General features: G+C 48.7%; 6 non-coding genes and 1 pseudogene across 6 annotated transcripts; all 7 read left to right on the top strand.

The window, feature by feature from the left end:
* Positions 1-928: 928 nt before the first annotated feature.
* On the top strand, positions 929-1119 carry LOC141198418 (U2 spliceosomal RNA). Its single transcript, XR_012270369.1, has one exon. It is a non-coding gene; the product is annotated as a U2 spliceosomal RNA (small nuclear RNA).
* Positions 1120-2228: 1109 nt separating this feature from the next.
* On the top strand, positions 2229-2419 carry LOC141198242 (U2 spliceosomal RNA). Its single transcript, XR_012270199.1, has one exon. It is a non-coding gene; the product is annotated as a U2 spliceosomal RNA (small nuclear RNA).
* A 1109-nt stretch (positions 2420-3528) lies between these two features.
* On the top strand, positions 3529-3719 carry LOC141198419 (U2 spliceosomal RNA). Its single transcript, XR_012270370.1, has one exon. It is a non-coding gene; the product is annotated as a U2 spliceosomal RNA (small nuclear RNA).
* Positions 3720-12690: 8971 nt separating this feature from the next.
* Positions 12691-12881, top strand: LOC141198442 (U2 spliceosomal RNA). Its single transcript, XR_012270392.1, has one exon. It is a non-coding gene; the product is annotated as a U2 spliceosomal RNA (small nuclear RNA).
* Positions 12882-13990: 1109 nt separating this feature from the next.
* Positions 13991-14181, top strand: LOC141198421 (U2 spliceosomal RNA). The gene has a single exon (XR_012270372.1). It is a non-coding gene; the product is annotated as a U2 spliceosomal RNA (small nuclear RNA).
* Positions 14182-20245: 6064 nt separating this feature from the next.
* Positions 20246-20443, top strand: LOC141197984 (U2 spliceosomal RNA). Its single transcript, XR_012269983.1, has one exon. It is a non-coding gene; the product is annotated as a U2 spliceosomal RNA (small nuclear RNA).
* A 1109-nt stretch (positions 20444-21552) lies between these two features.
* LOC141198000 (U2 spliceosomal RNA) lies at positions 21553-21630 on the top strand (annotated as a pseudogene).
* The last annotated feature ends 1315 nt before the right edge of the window (positions 21631-22945 follow it).

Here is a 22945-nt window from a genome sequence, read left to right on the forward strand (position 1 = left end):
GCATTGCATTGCCATGTAATGTAACGCAATGCTATCTTTCTAGCTCTCCCTCTTTACTTCCTTTTGGATAAACAGACATATTAGGCAAGCATTTTGGAGCTTTCACCTAAATAACTACAGGTGGTGAGATAAGCTGCACAATATAATTGACCTTTCAGTATATTGTTGCACACACACCATCTATTTAGCAAATGCCCTTGTTATCAACAGCAGCCTTTTAAACTCACCTGAGCTAACAGGTATGTGCGCTGGTTACTCTGCTGCGCTTAAAATTTCTTTTTTGGTTTGCTACAATGCCTTTTCTGAAACGTTGTCTCCCTCTGCTGGAACACTGACTTCTTTCAATTAATGCCTGCAGACTATAAAAGAGAACCCAACCCAAAAAGTTTGGTTGATTAGTCTGTGGCATTCTGTTAAACTGTTGCTTATGGCGGTCTCTGTGAGCTTCTCAGCGACATTCAGCCAGCCAGGTATCCTGCCTGCAGTAGATGGAATGTGGCAATGGAACGCTGGCTGCGCGTGTCATAATAGGCTCTGAGCCTTTATATACCTGCGCACAGCAGCAGCCACCTTCAGTCTGCTGCTGGACAGCCAGCAGCAGCAGGAGAGGTAAGTAATCAGCAGCCCTCCTGCTAAGGGTAGACAGCTGCTCGTTCCACCCCACCCCCCGCCTTAATTGGTTCTCCTCCCTTCCAACGGTGTTGAGGCGGGTGGGAACAGCAGGGGGTGAGGGTGCTGTGTTTAAAGAGGTGGAGTTATGCAGATCTAAAACGCGTGGATTGCAGCAGCAGCAAGCCGAAAAGTGCAGGCATGTAAGGGATCTAGAGGTTGACAACATGTCTTCTTAACGGGAGTCCAGGAGCTCATCTCCACAAATGGACTCTTCAGGATCCTTGGGTGGCTCCGTAGTTCGAAACCAATTCTGGTTATCGCTTCTCGGCCTTTTGGCTAAGATCAAGTGTAGTATCTGTTCTTATCAGTTTAATATCTGATACGTCCCCTATCTGGGGACCATATATTAAATGGATTTTTAGAACAGGGAGATGGAAAAAGAGCTTGCTCTGTCCACTCCACGCATTGACCTGGTATTGCAGTATCTCCAGGACCGGTGCACCCCTTCTTTAATGCAGTTTCTAAAATCAGAAAGTATTGAATTCAATGTTTTTTGTTCATTTTGCTTGTTTGTCGGATTTTGGGATGGACTCTTTGGCTTTGCTTTTCTTCTCCTCATTGGATTTTTCATGTTCAAAGTTGCAGAAGCCAGATGACAAGCTCATTTTGGTTCAACTTCAGCAACTGTGCATTGCATTGCCATGTAATGTAACGCAATGCTATCTTTCTAGCTCTCCCTCTTTACTTCCTTTTGGATAAACAGACATATTAGGCAAGCATTTTGGAGCTTTCACCTAAATAACTACAGGTGGTGAGATAAGCTGCACAATATAATTGACCTTTCAGTATATTGTTGCACACACACCATCTATTTAGCAAATGCCCTTGTTATCAACAGCAGCCTTTTAAACTCACCTGAGCTAACAGGTATGTGCGCTGGTTACTCTGCTGCGCTTAAAATTTCTTTTTTGGTTTGCTACAATGCCTTTTCTGAAACGTTGTCTCCCTCTGCTGGAACACTGACTTCTTTCAATTAATGCCTGCAGACTATAAAAGAGAACCCAACCCAAAAAGTTTGGTTGATTAGTCTGTGGCATTCTGTTAAACTGTTGCTTATGGCGGTCTCTGTGAGCTTCTCAGCGACATTCAGCCAGCCAGGTATCCTGCCTGCAGTAGATGGAATGTGGCAATGGAACGCTGGCTGCGCGTGTCATAATAGGCTCTGAGCCTTTATATACCTGCGCACAGCAGCAGCCACCTTCAGTCTGCTGCTGGACAGCTAGCAGCAGCAGGAGAGGTAAGTAATCAGCAGCCCTCCTGCTAAGGGTAGACAGCTGCTCGTTCCACCCCACCCCCCGCCTTAATTGGTTCTCCTCCCTTCCAACGGTGTTGAGGCGGGTGGGAACAGCAGGGGGTGAGGGTGCTGTGTTTAAAGAGGTGGAGTTATGCAGATCTAAAACGCGTGGATTGCAGCAGCAGCAAGCCGAAAAGTGCAGGCATGTAAGGGATCTAGAGGTTGACAACATGTCTTCTTAACGGGAGTCCAGGAGCTCATCTCCACAAATGGACTCTTCAGGATCCTTGGGTGGCTCCGTAGTTCGAAACCAATTCTGGTTATCGCTTCTCGGCCTTTTGGCTAAGATCAAGTGTAGTATCTGTTCTTATCAGTTTAATATCTGATACGTCCCCTATCTGGGGACCATATATTAAATGGATTTTTAGAACAGGGAGATGGAAAAAGAGCTTGCTCTGTCCACTCCACGCATTGACCTGGTATTGCAGTATCTCCAGGACCAGTGCACCCCTTCTTTAATGCAGTTTCTAAAATCAGAAAGTATTGAATTCAATGTTTTTTGTTCATTTTGCTTGTTTGTCGGATTTTGGGATGGACTCTTTGGCTTTGCTTTTCTTCTCCTCATTGGATTTTTCATGTTCAAAGTTGCAGAAGCCAGATGACAAGCTCATTTTGGTTCAACTTCAGCAACTGTGCATTGCATTGCCATGTAATGTAACGCAATGCTATCTTTCTAGCTCTCCCTCTTTACTTCCTTTTGGATAAACAGACATATTAGGCAAGCATTTTGGAGCTTTCACCTAAATAACTACAGGTGGTGAGATAAGCTGCACAATATAATTGACCTTTCAGTATATTGTTGCACACACACCATCTATTTAGCAAATGCCCTTGTTATCAACAGCAGCCTTTTAAACTCACCTGAGCTAACAGGTATGTGCGCTGGTTACTCTGCTGCGCTTAAAATTTCTTTTTTGGTTTGCTACAATGCCTTTTCTGAAACGTTGTCTCCCTCTGCTGGAACACTGACTTCTTTCAATTAATGCCTGCAGACTATAAAAGAGAACCCAACCCAAAAAGTTTGGTTGATTAGTCTGTGGCATTCTGTTAAACTGTTGCTTATGGCGGTCTCTGTGAGCTTCTCAGCGACATTCAGCCAGCCAGGTATCCTGCCTGCAGTAGATGGAATGTGGCAATGGAACGCTGGCTGCGCGTGTCATAATAGGCTCTGAGCCTTTATATACCTGCGCACAGCAGCAGCCACCTTCAGTCTGCTGCTGGACAGCCAGCAGCAGCAGGAGAGGTAAGTAATCAGCAGCCCTCCTGCTAAGGGTAGACAGCTGCTCGTTCCACCCCACCCCCCGCCTTAATTGGTTCTCCTCCCTTCCAACGGTGTTGAGGCGGGTGGGAACAGCAGGGGGTGAGGGTGCTGTGTTTAAAGAGGTGGAGTTATGCAGATCTAAAACGCGTGGATTGCAGCAGCAGCAAGCCGAAAAGTGCAGGCATGTAAGGGATCTAGAGGTTGACAACATGTCTTCTTAACGGGAGTCCAGGAGCTCATCTCCACAAATGGACTCTTCAGGATCCTTGGGTGGCTCCGTAGTTCGAAACCAATTCTGGTTATCGCTTCTCGGCCTTTTGGCTAAGATCAAGTGTAGTATCTGTTCTTATCAGTTTAATATCTGATACGTCCCCTATCTGGGGACCATATATTAAATGGATTTTTAGAACAGGGAGATGGAAAAAGAGCTTGCTCTGTCCACTCCACGCATTGACCTGGTATTGCAGTATCTCCAGGACCGGTGCACCCCTTCTTTAATGCAGTTTCTAAAATCAGAAAGTATTGAATTCAATGTTTTTTGTTCATTTTGCTTGTTTGTCGGATTTTGGGATGGACTCTTTGGCTTTGCTTTTCTTCTCCTCATTGGATTTTTCATGTTCAAAGTTGCAGAAGCCAGATGACAAGCTCATTTTGGTTCAACTTCAGCAACTGTGCATTGCATTGCCATGTAATGTAACACAATGCTATCTTTCTAGCTCTCCCTCTTTACTTCCTTTTGGATAAACAGACATATTAGGCAAGCATTTTGGAGCTTTCACCTAAATAACTACAGGTGGTGAGATAAGCTGCACAATATAATTGACCTTTCAGTATATTGTTGCACACACACCATCTATTTAGCAAATGCCCTTGTTATCAACAGCAGCCTTTTAAACTCACCTGAGCTAACAGGTATGTGCGCTGGTTACTCTGCTGCGCTTAAAATTTCTTTTTTGGTTTGCTACAATGCCTTTTCTGAAACGTTGTCTCCCTCTGCTGGAACACTGATTTCTTTCAATTAATGCCTGCAGACTATAAAAGAGAACCCAACCCAAAAAGTTTGGTTGATTAGTCTGTGGCATTCTGTTAAACTGTTGCTTATGGCGGTCTCTGTGAGTGTGGCACCCCAGGGGTCTGGTTTTCCACAGTAATGTAATGTTATGTCTGAGAGCAGGTGGGAGGTCCTTTGGTCAGGGATCCTGTGCATGCCACACCTCCTGCCCAGTCTTGGGAGGGGAAGAACTTCCCCTGTATAAACCCGGGGCTGAGGCAGGGTGAGTCAGACAAGTGGAGTAGAGACAAGAAGCAGCATAGGAAACAGCAGAGTTACAAGGAGTCAGAGGCTGGCAGCTGCAGAGCTCGCCCTGACTAAGAAGACTTCTTTCCGGACCCGGAGTCCGAGGCTGTGGGGACTAACTCCTACCCAGCAGCAGAATCCGTCAGGCAGGGGATTTCAGGTCCTCTGGCCCAGAAGCCCGAAGGCACGGTCACACGCGTGGGACCAGCACCGCCATCGTGGAGCGGAAGCCATTAGAAGGCCCCGAGTCACCGGCCATACGGGTGAGCACCACACGGTACACTCAGGGACGTGGGCTACTTACATCAGCTTCTAGCAAGGTAGCCAGAAGAGTACAGTCAGTTTGGGAGGCCTACAACTACGCCTGGCCAGGGGAGATCCCATCTGCTCAAGGACTGACCAGGCCCCGTTCGCTAGCAAGTACTCTGGGAGGGTCTATCGTTGTTACCAGTAAAGACCCTGAACTACACCGTACCGTCTCTGAGTGGTTCCTGCTACCCCCATCATCCACGTCGGCTGCCCTGAGACCATACCCCTCCCGTTGGGGGTTATACTATCACGCTGCATAATCCTACCATCGGCCTCAGCGGTCTGCCCCGCAGCAGCAGCTCCCTGGCTGCACTCAACGGGTGGCGTAGTCATCAACTATTTACTACTAGTAGACTGCCGTCCAGTTTGACTCCCTGGGCACGGACCGGGTCACCGCCACGAGACTACAACCCTCCACGGATCCGGCTCCGGGTAAGCTCCCGCGTGCGCACCGCAGCGCGACACAGGCCCAGGGGCGCGTCAACTTTGGCGTAGTCGGCAGGATTTCGTGCCCGCAACCACCGGGTACTGCGTGCCTGAAAAGCAAAGACTGTTCAAACTTACCAGTGGTGAAGATTCCCGCTATCCGTGGAGGTTTCCCGCCATCCGGCGCCATCTTCTACCTTCTTCCCGCCATCCGCGAAGTTTTCCCGCCATCCGGCGCCATCTTCGACCTTCTTCCCGCCATCCGTGGAGTTTTCCCGCCATTGGACGCCATCTTGAGGACGCCGCGCAGGAAGAAGAGGGGCGTGGACTCCGAAAGCGCGCGAGAACTGAAGCCCCGCCTCACGTCCGGACGTTGCGTAAGGTCCTGAAAGGAGCCCAGCAGACGCCGACGTCACAGGAGCGCGACGGAAGGTCCTCAACCCTGACGATCCACTGCGGAGCCGCGGCCTACGGAAGAGGATCATCGCAAGGTAGGCCACGGTCCACTAGGGGGGAGGAAGATGTCGGATACGGAGGAGAGCTTCACTGCCTCAACCCCCGCCAGCGCTACCGCTGCTGCAGTTATGCCCTTCACCATGCCCTATATCCCGGGAGCAGCTTGGCTACCCCAGTACTCAGGGGAGTCACATACCCTGCATGACTTTAGAGAAAAGCTGGATAGCCTCTTCCAGGTGTACCCCCTCACAGAAGAGCAAAAAGTGAGCATCCTGGTGGCCCAACTAACAGGGGCAGCCAAAAGGGAAGTAAAATCCTGGCCACCTGGGAGGAAGACTGTCGCAGGGATACTAACCCGGCTGAAGGACACCTTTGATACCCGCACCTCAGCCGAGATTAAGCTTAGATTCTACGGGTGCAAGCAGCGAGCGCATGAGAGTATAAGGGACTATGCACTAAACCTACAAGAGGCCCTGAGGGCCATAAAGCAGACCGACCCTGATGGGGTGGGAAACGAGGACAGGCTGTTGACTGAACAATTTATAGAGGGTTTATATTGCAATGCCCACCGAACCCAGTTGCGGGCAATGGCCTTACAGGATCCCCATCTGGACTTTGCACAGTTCAAGGACAGAGCCATCCGGGTGCTCCGAGAACCGGCACCAGGTGGCGTTGTGACCCACAGACGCCCCACTACCACTTACTACCAGGAGGCGGCGCCCTTGTCAGCAGGGCCTGTGGGAGCTGATGCGCAGGCTTTGGACAATGACCCGGCTCCAGACCTACACCATCAGGTCCAAGAGCTGGCTAAGAGCGTTGCTGCGCTAACCCGAACTGTGCAGTCTTTACAGGTTTCCACCCCAGGGAAGATCCAGCTGGCATCCGGACCGAAGGACATCCCGTGGCGTCGACCAAGGAGGACCCCACCGGCCAGAGGAAGACCCAGTGACCGATACAGTGAGGACGGACGACCCATCTGCCGCCGCTGCAATCAACCCGGACATATGGCAAGGTACTGTTCTTTAAACGGGCACAACCTGGGGTAGAGGGCCAACCCCCAGGAAAAAGATCACCAGGCCCATCGAACTGGCGCGACAGATATGTGGGAGGACGTCCAGTCTTGCCTGTGGTACTGGATGGCATTCCCATGAGTGCCCTACTGGACACCGGGTCACAGGTCACCACCATCCCGTACGTGCTCTTCAAGCAGTACTGGAATGACTCGGATATTACCCGCTACCCCGACGACGACTTGAGTATCATCGCCAGCAATGGTCAGCCCGTGCCACAGATCGGATTTAAAGAGGTGACCATCAAAATTGGTAGAGTCGAACTGGCCGCACAGGGACTGATCATTGTAGATATTGATAAACATGAGAGTCACCCAAAAATAACTCTAGGAACTAATGTAATTGAAAATTGTCTTGCAGAGGTGATTTTCCTTTTACAGCAGGTTGCCAAGAATGCCAGCTCCGGCGAGCAGCGGGTGCTCCAGAAAGAGATCCGGGCACTGATGCAACGGCAACAAGTGGAACTCTCCGGCGGTGAGATTGGTAGCGTAAGAATGTGTGACCCTTTTCCTATTGCCATGCCCCCAAAAAGTGAAATGATGATTTGGTGCCGGGCAGCTATTGGTCTGAGAGGTAGAGATTACCAGGCAATGGTAGAACCAGTTTACTCAGACAGTAGGCCCACCATTTTGACAGCACGGGGGGTCGTCAATGTACGCCATGGGAGGGTGCCCGTTCGCATAATAAATATCGGGGAGAGGGAAGTGTACCTGCCCCGGTATGCCACGCTAGCCAAATTATATATCACTAATCAAAATTCTATACAATCTGTGGAACCCTTGCCTCCATCTCACCCGGAGGAAGGTAACGGCTCTAAGAAAGACATGGAGGACTGGTGTCAGCAACTACATCTGGGTACTGACTCCACTCCCTCACATCAGAAACAAGGAGTCTATCGGGTGGTTCAAGAGTATGAGAGAGTGTTTAGTAAACACCCGTTAGACTTCGGGCGAGTCAAGGGGGTAGAACATCGCATCCCCACGGGAGATCATCCTCCCATAAAAGAGAGGTATCGACCCGTACCCCCTGCACATTACCAACACGCCAAGGGGATGCTTAGAGACATGAAGGAGGCTGGGGTAATCCGGGATAGTTGTAGCCCCTGGGCAGCCCCATTAGTTTTAGTCAAAAAGAAAGACAACACCATGAGGATGTGTGTAGATTACCGGAAAATCAACCGTATCACACACAAGGATGCGTACCCCTTACCAAGGATAGAGGAGTCATTGGCTGCTTTAAGATCTGCTAACTTCTTCTCTACCTTGGATCTCACTAGCGGGTACTGGCAGGTTCCTGTAGCAGAGGCGGACCGGGAGAAGACCGCATTCACCACCCCGATGGGACTTAGCGAGTTCACCTGCATGCCGTTCGGACTCTGCAACGCACCAGGAACCTTCCAACGCCTAATGGAGTGTTGTCTGGGCCACAGAAACTTCGAGACGGTCCTGTTGTACCTGGACGATGTCATCGTATATTCCAAGACGTATGAGGACCACCTGAAACACCTGGCGGAAGTGTTCGAGGCTCTGGCGAGTTACGGCCTAAAGGTGAAACCCTCCAAGTGTCACCTCCTGAAACCAAAGGTGCAGTACCTGGGACACGTAGTGAGCGCTGACGGAGTGGCTCCCGACCCTGATAAAATCACCGCAATTAAGGAATGGCCAAGCCCCTCCAGCGTAAAGGAAGTGCGGCAGTTCCTCGGGTTGGTAGGCTACTACCGAAGGTTTATTCCCGGTTTCACCAAAAAGGCAGCACCTATGCAGGACCTCCTGATAGGCCAGTCCCGGAAGGCCAAGAACCAGAAGCCGCCCTTCAAATGGGAAGAGCTGGAAGAAGAGTCCTTCCGCCAGCTGAAGATGGCCCTCACGGGGGACGAAATCCTGGCGTACCCGGATTATAGCCAGCCCTTTATCCTCTACACCGACGCCAGTAACATCGGGCTAGGAGCCGTACTGTCCCAGATTCAGCAGGGGAAGGAACGAGTAATCGCCTACGCCAGCCGAAAACTGCGACCCACCGAAAGGAACCCCGAGAATTACAGCTCATTTAAGTTAGAGTTCCTGGCCGTAGTATGGGTAATCACTGAGCGCTTTAAGCATTACCTCGCTTCTTCCCGGTTCACCGTGTACACGGATAACAACCCGCTGACACACCTGGACACGGCAAGACTCGGTGCCCTGGAGCAGAGGTGGATGGCCCGTCTGTCCAACTACGAGTTCACAATTAAATACCGGGCAGGACGCTCTAATACCAACGCGGATGCCCTGTCCAGGATGCCAAACCTGCCGGACGGAGGAGAAGATCCGGAGGGACTGGAAGAAGTTGAACTCCCTGCGTTCCACCGTCATGGGACTATTCAGTATTCCCACCGGGTAAGGAGTAAGCAGGCTGCTACGTTGAACCCCTTACCCCACTACAACTGGGCGGAAACGCAAGACAGCGACCCTGCCGTCCGACTGGTGAAGGAGATGCTGACTCGGCCGGAGGCTCGCCTTGAACCAGACGCTCCGGAGGAAGCCAAACAACTGTGGGCAGAGAAGAGTCGACTGTTCCTTTACAAAGGGAAGTTGTGCCGCAGAATGGTTAACTCCCGGACGCATGAATTACTCTGGCAAGTAGTGGTGCCACGAAGAGACGAAGCCATGGTGATGGAGGCATACCACGACGGAGCTGGACACTTTGGGTGGAAAAAGCTGGAGTTCCTGCTGCGCGAGCGGTTCCACTGGGTAGGCATGAGGGGAACCATCGAGAAGTGGTGCAGAGATTGTGGCCCGTGCAACCTGAGAAGGAAGGACCGAGCCAGCCAGAAGACTCCCCTGCAGTCCATCGTCACCCGGCAACCGTTGGAACTGGTAGCCTTGGATCATGTAAAACTGACCCCAAGCAGAAGTGGCTACGTCTACGCGTTAACCATCGTGGATCATTACTCCCGGTTCTTGGTTGTCGTCCCCGTCAAGGACTTAACGGCTCAAACAGCAGCTAGAGCCTTCCAGCAGCACTTCTGCCGTCCACACGGGTACCCGGACCAAGTGCTGACGGACCAGGGACCTGCCTTTGAAGCGGAGGTCTTTCAGGAATTCTGCAATCTGTATGGCTGCCGGAAGATAAGAACGACACCCTACCATCCGCAGACTAATGGACTTTGTGAAAAAATGAACCAGGTGGTAATGGATCTTCTAAAAACGTTGCCCCTGGAAGAACGCAGTCTGTGGCCTGAAAAGTTGCCCGATCTGGTGGACCTATACAACCACATCCCGGTAGGTTCCACCAACTGTACCCCGGCTTACCTAATGAGGGCAAGACCTGGTAAGTTACCTGTTGACCTGGAAATGGGAGTCCTGACCCCCGAGGACACTTCACCAGAAACAGACTGGGACACAGAGAGGCAGCAGCAGTACCGGAGAGTACAGGAGAGCGTGGAGCGAAGTCTCTGTCAGGCTAGGGAAAGACAAGAGAAAACTTACAACCAGTATGCTCCCGCTGTTCCCCTGGTACCCGGAGAGCAGGTCTTGAAGAGGAAGAGACGGCTCCACAAGTTGGACGACCAGTGGGAGAAGGACCCGTACACCGTACTGCCCTCAAGCCACGAGAACCCGAAGGTCTGTACCATCAGTAAAGACGGAGGGGAAACCACAGCCATTGTATCCCGGGACCACCTGAAGAAGTGTCCCGAACAACTGAGGAACCCTGAAGAGGAACAAGAAGACCATCGACCCGTGGAAGAAAGGGAAGATATGGTTAGTACCGTGCTCGGGGACTTCCCTCAGTCTTGGACTCAAGTCAATGGTGCAGTTGTGGTACCCGTACTCACCTTCCTCCAACCATCATCCCAAGAACCTACGGAGCAACGGGTAGAGCTGGAAGAACAGCCGGTCCAGGAGGCAGAAGACTCCACACAAGCAGAACAGGAGAATCAACCCTCTGCTTATAGTGAGCCTGCCGTACCCCTAGTGAGACAAAGAGCCGGTAGACAGCTGCCCAGTTTACCCTTGACAGCTCCTACACCCTGTAGTTCAGGGCCAGACAGTCAGCTCCGTAGGTCCACTCGGGCCACTAGAGGCCAGTTACCCGCACGCTGGAGAATTTAAAGTGTATAAATTGTTTTATTTATGTTTTTCTGTGTCTTGTTGCTTGTGTATAATTTTGTGTTTCTAGTTATTTTTAGGAATCCTTGGTGGATTTACCGGGAATCCTTGTACATAGTTGGAGCGTAACCCAGGATGGACTAGAGACTGTTAAGGACTCGGGGTAGGACAGACCCCTACCTGGTTACGTCTCCCTGTGTTGGTGAAATGGACACCTTGCTCTCTTCAGAGACTGCACCCGGTTGCGGACACGCCGTAACCATCTTTATATGTTTTCTTATTGTATTATTAATGTTTTTGCCTTGTTATGTTTTTCTAAATGTGTTTAGTCCCGGAGTACTAAATTTCACTAGGGGGGAATGTGGCACCCCAGGGGTCTGGTTTTCCACAGTAATGTAATGTTATGTCTGAGAGCAGGTGGGAGGTCCTTTGGTCAGGGATCCTGTGCATGCCACACCTCCTGCCCAGTCTTGGGAGGGGAAGAACTTCCCCTGTATAAACCCGGGGCTGAGGCAGGGTGAGTCAGACAAGTGGAGTAGAGACAAGAAGCAGCATAGGAAACAGCAGAGTTACAAGGAGTCAGAGGCTGGCAGCTGCAGAGCTCGCCCTGACTAAGAAGACTTCTTTCCGGACCCGGAGTCCGAGGCTGTGGGGACTAACTCCTACCCAGCAGCAGAATCCGTCAGGCAGGGGATTTCAGGTCCTCTGGCCCAGAAGCCCGAAGGCACGGTCACACGCGTGGGACCAGCACCGCCATCGTGGAGCGGAAGCCATTAGAAGGCCCCGAGTCACCGGCCATACGGGTGAGCACCACACGGTACACTCAGGGACGTGGGCTACTTACATCAGCTTCTAGCAAGGTAGCCAGAAGAGTACAGTCAGTTTGGGAGGCCTACAACTACGCCTGGCCAGGGGAGATCCCATCTGCTCAAGGACTGACCAGGCCCCGTTCGCTAGCAAGTACTCCGGGAGGGTCTATCGTTGTTACCAGTAAAGACCCTGAACTACACCGTACCGTCTCTGAGTGGTTCCTGCTACCCCCATCATCCACGTCGGCTGCCCTGAGACCATACCCCTCCCGTTGGGGGTTATACTATCACGCTGCATAATCCTACCATCGGCCTCAGCGGTCTGCCCCGCAGCAGCAGCTCCCTGGCTGCACTCAACGGGTGGCGTAGTCATCAACTATTTACTACTAGTAGACTGCCGTCCAGTTTGACTCCCTGGGCACGGACCGGGTCAACGCCACGAGACTACAACCCTCCACGGATCCGGCTCCGGGTAAGCTCCCGCGTGCGCACCGCAGCGCGACACAGGCCCAGGGGCGCGTCATGAGCTTCTCAGCGACATTCAGCCAGCCAGGTATCCTGCCTGCAGTAGATGGAATGTGGCAATGGAACGCTGGCTGCGCGTGTCATAATAGGCTCTGAGCCTTTATATACCTGCGCACAGCAGCAGCCACCTTCAGTCTGCTGCTGGACAGCCAGCAGCAGCAGGAGAGGTAAGTAATCAGCAGCCCTCCTGCTAAGGGTAGACAGCTGCTCGTTCCACCCCACCCCCCGCCTTAATTGGTTCTCCTCCCTTCCAACGGTGTTGAGGCGGGTGGGAACAGCAGGGGGTGAGGGTGCTGTGTTTAAAGAGGTGGAGTTATGCAGATCTAAAACGCGTGGATTGCAGCAGCAGCAAGCCGAAAAGTGCAGGCATGTAAGGGATCTAGAGGTTGACAACATGTCTTCTTAACGGGAGTCCAGGAGCTCATCTCCACAAATGGACTCTTCAGGATCCTTGGGTGGCTCCGTAGTTCGAAACCAATTCTGGTTATCGCTTCTCGGCCTTTTGGCTAAGATCAAGTGTAGTATCTGTTCTTATCAGTTTAATATCTGATACGTCCCCTATCTGGGGACCATATATTAAATGGATTTTTAGAACAGGGAGATGGAAAAAGAGCTTGCTCTGTCCACTCCAAGCATTGACCTGGTATTGCAGTATCTCCAGGACCGGTGCACCCCTTCTCTAATGCAGTTTCTAAAATCAGAAAGTATTGAATTCAATGTTTTTTGTTCATTTTGCTTGTTTGTCGGATTTTGGGATGGACTCTTTGGCTTTGCTTTTCTTCTCCTCATTGGATTTTTCATGTTCAAAGTTGCAGAAGCCAGATGACAAGCTCATTTTGGTTCAACTTCAGCAACTGTGCATTGCATTGCCATGTAATGTAACGCAATGCTATCTTTCTAGCTCTCCCTCTTTACTTCCTTTTGGATAAACAGACATATTAGGCAAGCATTTTGGAGCTTTCACCTAAATAACTACAGGTGGTGAGATAAGCTGCACAATATAATTGACCTTTCAGTATATTGTTGCACACACACCATCTATTTAGCAAATGCCCTTGTTATCAACAGCAGCCTTTTAAACTCACCTGAGCTAACAGGTATGTGCGCTGGTTACTCTGCTGCGCTTAAAATTTCTTTTTTGGTTTGCTACAATGCCTTTTCTGAAACGTTGTCTCCCTCTGCTGGAACACTGACTTCTTTCAATTAATGCCTGCAGACTATAAAAGAGAACCCAACCCAAAAAGTTTGGTTGATTAGTCTGTGGCATTCTGTTAAACTATTGCTTATGGCGGTCTCTGTGAGCTTCTCAGCGACATTCAGCCAGCCAGGTATCCTGCCTGCAGTAGATGGAATGTGGCAATGGAACGCTGGCTGCGCGTGTCATAATAGGCTCTGAGCCTTTATATACCTGCGCACAGCAGCAGCCACCTTCAGTCTGCTGCTGGACAGCCAGCAGCAGCAGGAGAGGTAAGTAATCAGCAGCCCTCCTGCTAAGGGTAGACAGCTGCTCGTTCCACCCCACCCCCCGCCTTAATTGGTTCTCCTCCCTTCCAACGGTGTTGAGGCGGGTGGGAACAGCAGGGGGTGAGGGTGCTGTGTTTAAAGAGGTGGAGTTATGCAGATCTAAAACGCGTGGATTGCAGCAGCAGCAAGCCGAAAAGTGCAGGCATGTAAGGGATCTAGAGGTTGACAACATGTCTTCTTAACGGGAGTCCAGGAGCTCATCTCCACAAATGGACTCTTCAGGATCCTTGGGTGGCTCCGTAGTTCGAAACCAATTCTGGTTATCGCTTCTCGGCCTTTTGGCTAAGATCAAGTGTAGTATCTGTTCTTATCAGTTTAATATCTGATACGTCCCCTATCTGGGGACCATATATTAAATGGATTTTTAGAACAGGGAGATGGAAAAAGAGCTTGCTCTGTCCACTCCACGCATTGACCTGGTATTGCAGTATCTCCAGGACCGGTGCACCCCTTCTTTAATGCAGTTTCTAAAATCAGAAAGTATTGAATTCAATGTTTTTTGTTCATTTTGCTTGTTTGTCGGATTTTGGGATGGACTCTTTGGCTTTGCTTTTCTTCTCCTCATTGGATTTTTCATGTTCAAAGTTGCAGAAGCCAGATGACAAGCTCATTTTGGTTCAACTTCAGCAACTGTGCATTGCATTGCCATGTAATGTAACGCAATGCTATCTTTCTAGCTCTCCCTCTTTACTTCCTTTTGGATAAACAGACATATTAGGCAAGCATTTTGGAGCTTTCACCTAAATAACTACAGGTGGTGAGATAAGCTGCACAATATAATTGACCTTTCAGTATATTGTTGCACACACACCATCTATTTAGCAAATGCCCTTGTTATCAACAGCAGCCTTTTAAACTGACCTGAGCTAACAGGTATGTGCGCTGGTTACTCTGCTGCGCTTAAAATTTCTTTTTTGGTTTGCTACAATGCCTTTTCTGAAACGTTGTCTCCCTCTGCTGGAACACTGACTTCTTTCAATTAATGCCTGCAGACTATAAAAGAGAACCCAACCCAAAAAATTTGGTTGATTAGTCTGTGGCATTCTGTTAAACTGTTGCTTATGGCGGTCTCTGTGAGCTTCTCAGCGACATTCAGCCAGCTAGGTATCCTGCCTGCAGTAGATGGAATGTGGCAATGGAACGCTGGCTGCGCGTGTCATAATAGGCTCTGAGCCTTTATATACCTGCGCACAGCAGCAGCCACCTTCAGTCTGCTGCTGGACAGCCAGCAGCAGCAGGAGAGGTAAGTAATCAGCAGCCCTCCTGCTAAGGGTAGACAGCTGCTCGTTCCACCCCACCCCCCGCCTTAATTGGTTCTCCTCCCTTCCAACGGTGTTGAGGCGGGTGGGAACAGCAGGGGGTGAGGGTGCTGTGTTTAAAGAGGTGGAGTTATGCAGATCTAAAACGCGTGGATTGCAGCAGCAGCAAGCCGAAAAGTGCAGGCATGTAAGGGATCTAGAGGTTGACAACATGTCTTCTTAACGGGAGTCCAGGAGCTCATCTCCACAAATGGACTCTTCAGGATCCTTGGGTGGCTCCGTAGTTCGAAACCAATTCTGGTTATCGCTTCTCGGCCTTTTGGCAAGATCAGTGGTGGTTTTCTGCTGCTGGTGTTGTTTGGAGGGCAGTTGTGACTGGGGTTCCCCCTTGTGGGGCCCTAGTGTGCGATTGAGCGGCGATTGTGTTTATCTGCTGTAAAAATGGTGGAGAAAACACGTGGATTAGAGGACTCGGTCCGTCTGAAGGTGGCTGCAGGTCATGAAGGAGAAATCGGTTTGGACCAAGTTTGCGTTGATGTCTTGAAGAACATTAATGGCTTGAAGGTAATGGATGTATTGGCACTGCAGGATTTTCAGAAACAAGGAATTTATGATATCACTTTTGTTTCTTTGAGTATTTGCCAGAGAGTCTACATGGAGTTGGTACGAATGAAGGAAGAAAAGGAATTGAAATGCCTAGAGTTTATTGCACTGGAACCTCTGTTCCAGCAGACATATAAGTATGTGGTTGTGCACATGTATAACCCTAAAGTTCCGGATGAGACTGTTTCCAATTTTTTAGCTCGGTATTGTAGTGAGGTTAAATTTTTGGGAAGAATGAAGAACAAATACAATTATCTAAATGGCAAGAGGAGATATGTTGTAAAACTGAGACCGGATGATAGAGCTATTGGGGGTGCCAAGAGCATTCCTGCACAGTTTTCTATCGGAGGAGAAAGGGGATTTTGTTTTTATAATGGACAGATGGAATATTGTAGGAAGTGTCATGAGTTTGGACATGTTCAGAAAGATTGTCCAGTGCAAGGTGATGTTTGTAGAGGTTGTGGGAAATCTGGGCATGTTGCAAGTGGTTGCCCAATGAATAAGGTGTGTGATTTGTGTGGACATGCAGATCACCTTGCAAGGAAATGTAGATTGTGGGCTCAGATTCCTAGGTCACAGGTGGACGCTGAAGAGAGGCAGAAGAAGACTCGGCAGGAAAGTGGGGAGGAGGGCGAAGGCTCAGACTCAGAGGGGGAAAGCCAAAAACAAGATGGTGGTAGGGGAAGAGACCATGCGGTGCCCAAGATGGAGGAAAAGGGGCGGAGCCAGAAGAAAGTTGGTTTGAGGGAGGGGCTGGAAGTAATAAACAAAGTAGCTGATGTGCATGGCCCGGGTGATGGGATGGACTTGTCTAATATGGCGGAGTCAGTGAATCCTGTTTTGGGAAGAGATGGGGGTGAGGAAATGAAGGTTTTGGAGGAGGAGGATTCTGATTCGGATGGAACTATAACCCCTCAGCAGCGTGATAGGGTTAACAGTGATTGGAGTGAAAATGAGGAGGAAGATGATGGCAAGGAGGAGAGTTATGCCTCCGTGATTAAAAGAAGTAAGGTGGAGGGGTGTTGGTCTGGGGGGCAGGAAGATCCAGTCTCCCTAAGACCAGGTTATTCTAACAGGGACTCGAGTTCTGAGTCGCCTGATATACGTAGAAAAGTGGGTGGCAGGAGTGGGTTTTCTCCTGGTTCATGATGGATCGGGTATGGTGGAGATTTTTTCCTGTTGTTATGATGGCGTTGTGTGTTGCTTCTCTGAATGTACGAGGGATTGGTTCTGCTTGTAGGAGAGCAGGGATACTGGAGTACATTGAGAGTGTGAATGCAGATATTGTCTGTCTGCAGGAATGTGTAATTAAATCTGCCCCGCATGAGAGTGAGTGGAATAAGGGGCAATCTTTTTGGTCCCCATGCTCAGAAAACAGGAATGAAGGGGTGGGCATTTTACTGTGTAATTCCAGTCTAAAGGTTTTAGAGTTTAAAGTAATCATACCTGGGAGATGTTTGTTTTTATTAGTGGATTTTTTAGGTCAGCGGTTACGGGTTTTTAATGTTTATGCCCCTGCTGATAAACAAGCAAGAGTTGGGTTTTTGGAGTCTCTAAAGTTGTTTTTACCAGGCAGAGACTTCACTATAGTGGCTGGAGATTTTAATTGTGTCAGATCTGCAAAAGATCGTAAGAGCTCTACGGAAGGTAGGACTGATGTTACGTCTAATATTTTAAATCAGATTGTGCAGGATTTACGCTACACGGATGCTGGTCTGATGGTTGGGCCAAGTGATAAGTTCACATACATATCAGATAGTGGACGTAGTGTTTCCCGAATTGACTATGTTTTTATGTCTGAAGGGATTAAGGTGGCCAAGTGCAACCACGTGATGACGACTTTTTCTGACCACAAGATGATAGTGGTAGATCTGTGTATAGCTGAGTCCCTGGCTTTTGGAAAGGGACTCTGGAAGCTGAACGTAAGCCTGCTGGAAGAGGAGAGTGTTAAGGTTGGTTTTAATAAAGTGTTTTTGTCTTGTGTGTCTGAACAGCACCTTTTTAAAGATTTGCTAGAGTGGTGGGACTGGGCTAAGGAGAAATTTGCATGTTATTTTAAAGGGGTGTGTTTTAGGAGAGCGAAAGCCAAAAGGGATCATGATGCTGCTGTTATTTCAAAATTGGAAGTACTCCATAAGTTTAAGAGAGCGGGGATGGAGGTGGATAAAGAGATTGCAGATTTGAAGGACGAACTGAAGAAGATACTTATTGAAAAAGGGAAGACTATTATGTTTAAGGCAAAAATAAAGCACATGGAGGAAAATGAGCAATGTTCGAGATACTTTTTTAAAAAATGTTTAAAACCTAAAGGGGTTTTTAAGTCTGTTTTTTCTCCTGCAGGGGAGGTATCTGGGGATGAGATGATTGGCAGTATTCTTTCTTTTTATGAAACACTCTTCTCTAACGATAGTAGAGCCAGTGATGCGGAAATTAATGATTATTGCAAAGTATTAACTAATGATATTCCTGAGGAGAAAATTGGGTTTTTAAGTGAGGAGGTTGGGAAAGATGAAATTAGACGGGCAGTGGATGGCTTGGCGAAAGGCAAGACGCCAGGCTGTGATGGTCTTCCTGCTGAATTTTATGTTAGATTTTGGGATATTATAGGTGTGGAGTTTTCCCGGGTGGTGCAATATGGTTTTACTCATGGGATTTTATCGGTTTCTATGCGTAGGGGGATTGTTACGCTGATTCATAAGAAAGGGGACATGAGGGATATTAAAAATTGGAGGCCCATAACATTGTTAAACAGTGATTACAAAATTATTTCTAAAATTGTGGCTGGTAGACTGGCAGATGTGATAGGTGATATGGTGGGGGAGTATCAGGCATGTGCAGTGCCTGGTAGGAAAATTTCAGATAATTTGCTGCTTCTAAGAGACTTAATTTATCAGGCTAATTTGAATAAGAATGCTCTTTTGTTACAGTCGGTGGACCTGGAGAAAGCCTTTGATAAAATATCACATAGATTTTTGTTCTCTGCTTTAAGTCACCTTGGTGTTCCGGATAAATTATTGATGGTCATTAAGAGTTTTTATTGTGGGGTCAGTAGCCAGATTTTAGTTAATGGGCATGTGAGTTCCAGTTTTAATATTTTATCGGGAGTTAGGCAGGGTTGTCCCCTGTCACCAATTCTTTTTATCTGTGTGGTGGAGGCCCTTTTAAAAAGTGTGCAAGTTGACAAGTGTGTGGCTGGTGTTTTTATTCCTGGGGGATCCGGGGGTCCAGTCAAGTCTTTAAGTTATATGGATGATATTGTTTTTACTTGTGGTTCACAGGCGGATCTCAATAGAGTGAATTTGCACGTAAGGATTTTTTGTTGTGTGGCTGGTATGGCGGTGAATTGGGGAAAGTGCCAGCTTTGTAACTTTGGGAGGCAGGTTGAGGTTAACGTGGCAGGAGTGGAGAGTAGGGAGGAAATTGAGGTTCTTGGTGTCATCTTTGAGAAGGAACTGAAAGGGAAAAGCAGCCTGAAGATTCTAGAAGACAAAATGGATCAGAAGTTGAACTTTTGGAAACTAAGGAACCTGTCGCTGAGAGGGAAAGTGCTGGTAATCAAGTCTGTGATTCTCCCGCTTCTGCTGTACACTGCTTTGATTTTCCCACCTGCTGTGCTTTGGACAAAGAGAGTGACAAGGAAACTGTTTGTGTTTTTTTGGGGATCCAAAATGGAGAAACTAAGAAGAGGAATGGTTATGTGTTCTGTGGAAAATGGGGGTTGTGATTTTCCTAACATTGACTTATTTTTAAGAATGCATTATTTTTTGAACATTTATAAATTATCCCAGTGCAATAACAGGACTGCGGACATGTGCAAATATTTAGCAGGACGGCTTTTCCAGAAATGGAGCTGGTGTGAGAAGGATTTAAGAAAACCAGTTTCGTTTGTGATACCGTTTTTTTATGTGGTGCTTAGGTCCTTCTATGATCAAAATGGGATAAGCTCCATGGTTAGACCGGACAAAAAACTGATTGTCTCAGGTATTAAGAAGAAGGAGATGTTATGTGATGTGCCGTTTTGTAATAATGCACAGTCTGGACAGGTGTGGAAGCTTTTTTTCATGCGTGGAATCAGCAACAGACAGAAGGATGTAACCTGGATGGCGTTGCATGGATGCTTGCCAACAAGGGCTTTTTTGAATGACCGGGGGATAAAGGTTCAAGAACTATGTCCTAGGGAAGGTTGCAATAAGGTGGAAACAATACAGCATATTTTTTGGGACTGTTTTTTTGCTAAAAAAGTTTTTACCTTGTTGTCACGTATGTTTGTTGCTTTAGTTGGTTTTCATTGTTTCGATTTTGAAAGGATTTTAATAGGTCAAGATTTTAAGTACTCGCAAAGGAAGCGGGCAAGCTGGATTATTTTTGTCATATATAAAGAGGTTTTATGGGACGTTCGGAATTTGGTGATTTTTAAAAAGATTGTTTTTTCCCCCATGGAATGCAGAAAGATTTTTCTTGCTAGACTGTTTTATGCCTATTTATTGGATAAAAAGAAGTATGGTGAGACAGCAGCAGAAGCACTCTGGAACTTTTCACATTGGACTTCTTACAGTAAGTAACAGTTAATTGCAGGGTTGTGTTTTTTGGGATTTTGTTTTTGTTTTTCCGAATGATGATTTGAGAACCCATTATGTGAATATGCGCTATGATGCATAAATTAATGTGGGTCTTAATCTGAGGAAAAAAAAAAAAAAAAATCTGTTCTTATCAGTTTAATATCTGATACGTCCCCTATCTGGGGACCATATATTAAATGGATTCTTAGAACAGGGAGATGGAAAAAGAGCTTGCTCTGTCCACTCCACGCATTGACCTGGTATTGCAGTATCTCCAGGACCGGTGCACCCCTTCTTTAATGCAGTTTCTAAAATCAGAAAGTATTGAATTCAATGTTTTTTGTTCATTTTGCTTGTTTGTCGGATTTTGGGATGGACTCTTTGGCTTTGCTTTTCTTCTCCTCATTGGATTTTTCATGTTCAAAGTTGCAGAAGCCAGATGACAAGCTCATTTTGGTTCAACTTCAGCAACTGTGCATTGCATTGCCATGTAATGTAACGCAATGCTATCTTTCTAGCTCTCCCTCTTTACTTCCTTTTGGATAAACAGACATATTAGGCAAGCATTTTGGAGCTTTCACCTAAATAACTACAGGTGGTGAGATAAGCTGCACAATATAATTGACCTTTCAGTATATTGTTGCACACACACCATCTATTTAGCAAATGCCCTTGTTATCAACAGCAGCCTTTTAAACTCACCTGAGCTAACAGGTATGTGCGCTGGTTACTCTGCTGCGCTTAAAATTTCTTTTTTGGTTTGCTACAATGCCTTTTCTGAAACGTTGTCTCCCTCTGCTGGAACACTGACTTCTTTCAATTAATGCCTGCAGACTATAAAAGAGAACCCAACCCAAAAAGTTTGGTTGATTAGTCTGTGGCATTCTGTTAAACTGTTGCTTATGGCGGTCTCTGTGAGCTTCTCAGTGACATTCAGCCAGCCAGGTATCCTGCCTGCAGTAAATGGAATGTGGCAATGGAACGCTGGCTGCGCGTGTCATAATAGGCTCTGAGCCTTTATATACCTGCGCACAGCAGCAGCCACCTTCAGTCTGCTGCTGGACAGCCAGCAGCAGCAGGAGAGGTAAGTAATCAGCAGCCCTCCTGCTAAGGGTAGACAGCTGCTCGTTCCACCCCACCCCCCGCCTTAATTGGTTCTCCTCCCTTCCAACGGTGTTGAGGCGGGTGGGAACAGCAGGGGGTGAGGGTGCTGTGTTTAAAGAGGTGGAGTTATGCAGATCTAAAACGCGTGGATTGCAGCAGCAGCAAGCCGAAAAGTGCAGGCATGTAAGGGATCTAGAGGTTGACAACATGTCTTCTTAACGGGAGTCCAGGAGCTCATCTCCACAAATGGACTCTTCAGGATCCTTGGGTGGCTCCGTAGTTCGAAACCAATTCTGGTTATCGCTTCTCGGCCTTTTGGCTAAGATCAAGTGTAGTATCTGTTCTTTTAAGAACACAAGAGCTACGATCTACACTTGACGAGAGCGATCGAACTCGGAAGGAGAAGAGCTTCGGAGCCCAGCTGACATCGGAGAAGGAAGGCGGATATCGGTGGGAGGAAGAAGCTCTAAAGAATCCAGAAGAAGACGAAGACTCGGAGAAGAAACGGGCTGTCCTGTGGAATCTTCGAGGAAGAAAATCATCGAGACAAAGACCTTTCGGGGAATTTGTCCAGAACACGACGGGAGAAGAATCTGCATAGCTCCACCCATTCCGGGAAGAGTTCCAGATCCAGCTCCAAGAAGTAACTGCAGGAGGAAAGCCATGGCAAGCGCTGCGAGGAAGGCCGAAAAGAAGAGCCTGGAGCAGGGGACAGCCAGGAGGGCCCAGCCAGGAGCCGATTCTGACCCCAAGGACTCTGCCTCCACGACTGGCCAGCAGAAGGGACCCCAGAAGCCCCGCCACGAAGCTCCAGCCCTGGAGCCATGGATGCGGCAGACGGTGGCCCTGAAGCTGAAGGAAGTGGATGGGAGGGTGCCGGACATGTCCTCGGACGTGTTCTGCCAGAAGATGCTGCTGGATCGAGGCTTCTCCAGGTCGGACACCCTCAGCATCCAGACCTTCTTGACGGGGATCTTCTTCGTCACCTTCGCCACTGTGAACACCTGCAGGAGGTTCTGGGAAATGGTAAGCGCAAAAGGACCGGATAATTCTTTCTCTGCCTTTACAGGTAGCTGCCCTATCCAGAGGGACGAAAGGAGGATCACGGTCTCCATGCGCAACCCGCACACCCCAGGCCAAGACATCTGTACCTTCCTGAGACGCATCTGTTTGGTTGTGAAGGAACCCTCTCACATCCTGAATGGACTCGGCTTCTGGACAGGTAAGTGGTCGGTGACCGTTAGACTTCACAGGGACCTGGCGTACTCAGACGGACTTCGGCACCTGCCCCCGACATTCTCCCTGGGCAACTCCTACGGCCTCATCTATTACCCGGACATGCCGCGGAACTGCAGGAGATGCGGCAAGAACGGCCACGAGATGAAGGACTGCAAGGAGGATGCCTGCAGGATTTGTCGAGTGACGGGACACAGCTCGAAGGACTGCCCGAAGAAGACATCCTGCAACCTGTGTGGGCTGGCGGCTCATCTGTACAAGGATTGCCCCAAGCGTGAGAGATCCTGGGCATCGGTGGTTGCGACGACCCCAGCTACGGAGGACAAGGCCCCGACGACCAGGCCTGTGAAGGTCAAGGACGCGATGACCAAGGCCCCAGCGGCCAAGGCCGAGACGACCAAGGCCAAAGCGGTCAAGGAGTCGGTGGCCAAAGCCCCAGCGACGGTCCCAGCAGCT

This window comes from Phyllobates terribilis, unplaced genomic scaffold (assembly GCF_046119375.1).
Source record: "Phyllobates terribilis strain yellow unplaced genomic scaffold, ASM4611937v1 Scaffold_94__1_contigs__length_6153435, whole genome shotgun sequence".
Taxonomy (NCBI): domain Eukaryota; kingdom Metazoa; phylum Chordata; class Amphibia; order Anura; family Dendrobatidae; genus Phyllobates; species Phyllobates terribilis.